This window comes from Silene latifolia, chromosome 2, assembly GCF_048544455.1.
Source record: "Silene latifolia isolate original U9 population chromosome 2, ASM4854445v1, whole genome shotgun sequence".
NCBI classification, from domain to species: Eukaryota; Viridiplantae; Streptophyta; class Magnoliopsida; order Caryophyllales; family Caryophyllaceae; genus Silene; species Silene latifolia.
This window is the reverse complement of record NC_133527.1, coordinates 182,548,690-182,555,722: the sequence shown is the minus strand read 5'-3', so window position 1 is coordinate 182,555,722 and position 7,033 is coordinate 182,548,690. Positions and strand designations below refer to the sequence as shown.

At 35.9% G+C, this 7,033-nt stretch overlaps 1 long non-coding RNA gene across 1 annotated transcript; it reads left to right on the top strand.

Annotated features, from left to right (window-relative positions):
• The first annotated feature begins 5,143 nt into the window (after window positions 1–5,143).
• Window positions 5,144–6,298, top strand: LOC141643606 (uncharacterized). The gene is made up of 2 exons (XR_012543737.1): window positions 5,144–5,584; window positions 5,742–6,298. It is a non-coding gene; the product is annotated as an uncharacterized LOC141643606 (long non-coding RNA).
• Window positions 6,299–7,033: the final 735 nt, after the last annotated feature.

Genomic DNA, 7,033 nt, shown 5'->3' with positions numbered 1-7,033 from the left:
CTACCAGTTTTTCCGTAGAATTTACGCATTTAAGTAGTTAGATAACGCTAAGTTTTAAGGGTGTCACAGTTGGTATCAGAGACTAGAAGTACGAAGTGGTGAGATGATAGTGTAAACAAGTCATGGTACTTGGGGATGACATAGTAAGTGAAGTTCAATGACGAGAATTGTAAAGGAGATACTTTGGAACTTAGATGGTAACAAATGAATTTGTGTGGTGAGTTGATTTTGGCTCTTAGAACCAATTGAGTTGAGGAATATCTACCATTGTGGAGTTCTTGTAGGTCCTATAATTTGGTAGACTTTTGGGGCTTTGTTGAGCACCTTAGTGATGTAACCTTATCATATCGATCATAAGCTTTGATGAGTGATTGGTAAGCGGTAACCCTTTCATTGTGCCGCTTCTATTCTCCTTTCCTTCTCTTTAACGTTCGTTGAACCTTGTTTTTATGCCAAATTTTACGTATCTTCTTCTTGCCCGAGATATCTTCTTAACTCGAATACCTCTTATTTATGTCAACCGTTATCTTTACGGACCGACTCCTTAGTTTCCTAACTTGTCAGATTCATGCACCCTTCGGAAATGTTTTACCGTTTCTCAATTCCTTTATCACTCCTGATCTCCTTAGTATAGTTGGTACCTTATTGACCATGTTTACGGAGTTAGTGAGATGTGACTTGAGGATATAGGATTGACTAAGTAGCTGAGTTTGGGTTTGGCTTCCATAATCACTTGGGATATGAGGGTTTGATAATGTATATGTTTTCATGTGGAAATGTTAAATTGTGGGATTATTTGTTGGTTTTAGTGAGTGATATTGATTACTACTTGAAGTATGTTATGAGAGTGAGAGTAAGCTACATTGTTGGGAAGTCTTAGCACTTGTTTTGATAACTAGAAAGGGTAATGGTTTGGTTGACACCAATTGAACTTCACTTACTATGTCATCCCCAAGTACCATGACTTGTTTACACTATCATCTCACCACTTCGTACTTCTAGTCTCCGATACCATAAATTAGAATCGCATCTTTGAACTCACGAACTACATTGAACAACTCCACCAAAATTCCCAAATCCAGATATGATTGATAAGGTCAACCACGTGTCCTCAAATTTCGAAAGGTCAACAAGGGCTACTCTATACTAGATTTGGTCAACTTAAAAGGTTTAACAAATTAACTAATTCCAAAGTACGATACCAAACCATTAAGCAACGTCAATGTCCTATTGTGTTCCTTTCAAGGCCTACAAGGATTAGGGCTAACTATCATTCCTTTAATTCTCCATAAGAAACATCGAGACTCTCAAATGAAGTAGCTCAGGTTCATTCCATCTTATGTGCTAAGGTAGTACCTCATGCTCAATCATCTATAACAAACAAGCTCTCAATAGACATAAATCCAAAGGTGTTCCTAAACTCACTAGGCTCTCATATCATGCACAACTAACAAGTCTAACCAAAGGATCCCAAGTTATATTCTCCTATACCACTCAAACCTTAAACAATCAATTTCTTAACTCGTTCACGCCCTCTAATGATACATTCTCCCAAAACCGGGTTCTCTTGAACAAGGGAACTATCCTGCGGAATAAAAGGAAGGTGTCCACATGAACTTTATTATAAGAAGAAAACGAACCTAAGATGAATCGGGAGAAAGAATTGAAAGGTAGTTACCAAGGCGAGATAAGAGGAATTTGAAAAACGAATGAACAACGAAATTGGAAGATTAAGGTAAGATACATTGTTGGGAAGTCTTAGCACTTGTTTTGATAACTAGAAAGGGTAATGGTTTGGTTGACACCAATTGTTAGGTTAAAGAACATAGTTTCACTTATGGTTTTAAGAACTGGGATGTGATAAAGTGTTGTTACAATTAAGACCTTGTTCCTTGGGAATTTAATGGTAAGTAAGTTTTAGGATGTCAAATTTGAAAGAATATTCCTTGAGATGTTGATGACCATAATGGTTTGGTGATATGATTTGGTATTTTAGTTGACTCTTGAGAGTTCTTGAGTTGAGAGGGACTTAGTATTGAGAAGAATTTGTTAATCCTATAGTTCTATAGACCTTGAGGTCGCATTGAGTACTTGAGATGATGGGATGATGTTGTAGCTGAGTGTAGATCCGCTTTTGGCAATCCTTAATAAGCAAAAGGATAGAAAACTTGAGATCCTATTGATTTTTCAGAGTTTGGGGTTGGTATGTTACTACCTTATTTTGAAATGAGAATCTTGTGGAATATTTGAGGAACTTTCTCTTGGAGTTTATAGCTTGGTATTGGGATTCTTGATTGAAGGTTTACTTTTTGAGGAAACTATAGTTGACACTAGTTGGATACAAATATAGCTTTGTTGGAAGCCTTAACCTTAGGCTTATGAAAGTTGTTTTGGAATGTTATTGTAAATTTGGACCTTATATTTAATCCTTTGAGGAATCTTTCTATTGGAATTGGAATATTGTAGAGGATAGGATTGTCTCAAGGATTAGCTTATGCATAGACTTGTCGATGAGTGGTTCAGATGGCTCTTTGGAGTAGTGTGGCCTCTAGTTGTTGCCCGGTTGATGTTCGGAGGACCTAGTAGGATGACTCTGTGGTTGGAAACTTGAGTGAACCTTTCTCGATGGACCGATCTTCCCAATTCCGATCTCCGACAATTGTCATTCTTGCTATTCTGGCTTGTTCCGTTGTGTTCGCCTTTATGGAACTCATTTGACCTCTTTCTATAACATTTGATAATGACTTCTCACTCTCTTTCAACCATAGTGTTCGATTGGATACCTAAGCTAATTCTTGTTTTGTGTAATGATTCCTTTTTCCTACTCTTCTTCCGTGTTACTAAGCCGTATTTAATCTTAATTAGTAAAGATATTATTCTTATTATAGAACTTTAAACTAAAATTTTGAAAATGCTTTTATGATTTTCAATGGTTTTAACATTAGTGAATGTTAAATCTCGTTGTTGGAGACGTCCCAATAATGGGTTTTTTCATTTATTGGTGTAGAAATATTTTTATGTTTTGATATGAATGTGGATGTTCTTGTCTGATCAACAAGAGTATCACCGTTTCATTGAAAAGATACCTATATTTTCTAATAACTATAATTTCTTCTTCTAAGTTTCGAGGGCGAAACTTTTTAAAAGGAGGACCTCATGTAACGCCCCGTAAATTTCGGACCGTTAATATATTTCGAAAATAATTTATTAATCAAATAAAATTTGATATTTAAAGTAATTAAAGTAAAAATAATTCAAAGAAATATAATTTTATTATATTTTGAAGAAAAGTATTTATTTTGATAGCCTTTGTGTTCCTGACTAGTGGATTTATATCCAAGTTGGGGCATGACCACAGTTACTTATTTTGTTAGTAAGTGGTCAGCTTAAGTACTAGCCAACCCTTTGGTGGACTCCTTAGGGTACTCACTTCACTTTGTTTTAAAAAAAGTTGTGGGTCTTGGGTGCGGTGGTGTGTATCCGCATGTCTAGGTCTCAAGGTGATTTTAGGCTAGGGTTGTGTTGTCTCTTGGCCATGTTTTATTAATATTAACCGCTGAGCCAAGATACCGGTTCGATTACCTTCCCTACCTCGTGGTATAGACTCGAGTTACAAAGTGACTATTGACCGTACTAAGAACTTATGCCTGTCTTTGATATATTGCCCTTTCTTGTATGGTGATTTTATGAACTGTAATAGGTGAGATGTAAGCCGGTTACAGTTGATAAAGTTTGGATTACTATTTGTTATATGATTCACATGATAGTTTAGTTTGGTCAGTTTAGGGGTCATAAGTTAGATTACTTGATAATTAAATTGGTTATTATGTTGTTTACATGTTTTTACTACATGTTACATTAATTTTGACGATTCGTGGCTGGGAGGACTCGAAGTTACTCCCCACTGAATTGTGGCCTTCGTGTTTGTATAAAATGCGATTGACAGGTCGTTGATGCTTTGTTGGGGTCACAGACGAGCTAGTGAGCAAGGAACCTTGGACCTAGTTTTTGGCTATTTCTATTAGTAAACCTTTTATCTTTTGGTTTGTATATTATTTGAAGGGACATATGTCTCCCTTTTTCTATTTTGGGTTTGTATCGTTCTACTTTCTTATTTAGCTATGGCATGTAAGGTAGTTCATCAGCTTTTGCAGGGTTTTGGCACCCGCTTCTGGGAATGTTGGACTTCTTGAGTTGGATTGGTTGTGAATGGTTTAGTTAGAAATTTTTTTGAAATTGCAGGTTTTATCTAGTTGAACCATTTACAAACATATCCTACCAGTTTTTCCGTAGAATTTACGCATTTAAGTAGTTAGATAACGCTAAGTTTTAAGGGTGTCACACCTCAAAAAAAAAAAAATTAGATCCTCCATATTGCCGCGACATCTTCCTCTCCTCTCTTTCCTTCCCGCGACAAACACCACCAAGTCGACCATGCACCACCTCCATTGTTTCAATTCTAGTATTTTAGATCTAGTTTTTTCTAAAAAAAATGAAAAATATCAAATTTTTATGTATAGATTTAAAAAAAAAAGGAGAAGGGGTCGTCGGATCTGAAAAAAAAAAGGAGAAAGGAAAAGCGGTCGTCGGAGTTGATGCGGCTGGGGTGGTGGCGGCGTAGAAGGCATGGCGGCGGCAGGTGGTGTGTGGTATGGTCAGTGCGGGGGCGTTGGAGTAGTGGTGGCGGCGTGACAACATTAGCAGCGGCGTGGTGGAATGGTGGCGGCGGCAGTGGAGTTTAGAGAGAGATGGGAAGATGTGAGAGAAGGGGAGATTTGTGTTGTGAGGGAATGAAATGAGAGATCAGGGTTTTGTGGTATTTATATCACAGCCCTTTATTTTAATCTAATCCTAGCCATCCATTATTTAGATCTAAGAGATTGGATAAGGACTCAAGGACTCACCTAAATAAGGTGGACTTATAGGAGCCCTTTTCTATATATATATATATATATATATATATATATATATATATATATATATAGATGCGGGATCTCGTGAGTTTGGTTCTTACGGTGAGTTGTGAGTTTGGAAAATCTCAACCATTAGATGAGGACAAATAAACTGCTGAGATTGAATCTAATAATATTAAAAAAACTCGCGGCCTCCAATATGCTAAACTATAATTCGTGCTCTATTTTTTTTCTCTCATTTCATCCCCATTCCTCTTCTCAGATTCTCAAATTAAAATTCATTTTTTTTTCTTACTTTACACCTCTAATCCATACATCATCATCATCTTCTTCCTCAACCCTAATTACAAGTACAACCATAATTACACCAATTGATTCTAGAATTACTGTTTGATTATGGAATTCTGTTGTTTCTCGAGTATGTAATCAAATATGTATATGAATTTTAATTCTATTTTCTCGGATTTTTGTTGGTATCGTTTTTATTGCGAGTCATCTGCCTATCAACATTTGAAGATGCTATCTTCTTGAGGCTTCCACCAAGATTTCCTAGAAGGACGATTATTTGGCTGAGACTCATAGTATCGATTTGTGGAGTTTCAGTTCCTCTTTCGAGGACGAGGACGATCCTTCTGCTCAGGATTGGTTTCTTAACGCGCTGAATAAGTCGGGTAAGTTACAATGATTGTTTTCGAAACCTAATTCGGTCAGTAATTTACTTGGGCTGGATCATGAGGTTGAATTTGTTAATTTGGGGGAAAAAAAGAAGAGTGTGAATAATTTATTGATTTACCGTTGGTATCTGATTCGTTAATTATTGAAATGTAGTCGTTTGGGTCAACATCGTCTCAGCCAAGTCTTGTTAATTTGGCTCCGATTACGGTACATGTAGATGGCTAATGACGGATATTGAGTAGCTCGGTTACTCGCGCAGTGGCCTTATGTGCGTCAGCTTGGATTACGATGCGTCGACTTGTGGTGGAGCAGCTTGGTTGTGGTGGTCGAATTGGTGATGGAGGGTGCCGCTGGTTCTTCTTTTGTTGTATGAATTGCAGATCAAAATAAATATCTCTAATACTTATTAATGTGCATTACTAACTGGGTATAACGGTTACTTTAGATCTGTTTCATTCTTATTACAACTGTCTTTAAATAAGAATTTGTATATTCTTAATGTGGTGTTCAGTATGCCTCTCACCCATTTTCCTAGATTCTACTGATACAAAAATAAATCCATACTCCAATCTCACTGCATCATTTTGGGTATGACGATTAAATTGGGTACTTGTTGTAGATTGATCTCAGGCATCAATATGGTCACAATTTGCACATGTATTATGATGAATGGAGCAAAGATAATTCTTGTCAACCTTTTTTCTACTGGTAATAATGTAGGACTCCATGATTTCTTTACTTTGGATATTCCTAACATGTGGTATGCTGGTATGTACTGCATGCTTTGTGTGAAACTGGTACAGAAAGTGTATTCATATGCTTTCTACTGACCATGTTTTTCAATTTTATGCTTTCACATTCAGAATTTAGATGGTAGTGTATTCTTTTTGCTGTACTTTTTATATGGCATGATGAGTGAATGGATTATTGACTTACTGTCCAATTACACAGTCATACAATTTTAGTATTTAAGGGGCTGATATATAAAACATGTGGTATACTATTGTTGTTCAATTAAATACAATAACACCAGAATAACATCACAATAACACTATCATAAGTTTGTGACACCGGAATAACAGCAGAATAACAGTACAATAACACGTGGTTAAAAAAATCAAAGTCGTAAAAAAAATCACAGTAAAAAAAAGCACAATAACAGCAGAATAACAGTACAATAACAGTACAATAACACGTGGTAAAAAAAAGAAAAAAAAAAAATCAAAGTGACACCGAATAATAAAAGAGAATAATAACGGTAGAATAACAAAGACAATAACACGTGGTAAAAAAAAGAAAAAAAAAAAATCAAAGTCGTAAAAAAATCAAAGTAACAGCAAAATAACATCACAATAACAGCGGAATAACAATAACAGCACAATAACACGTGGTAAAAAAAGAGAAAAAAAATCAAAGTCGTAAAAAAAAATCAAAGTAACAACAGA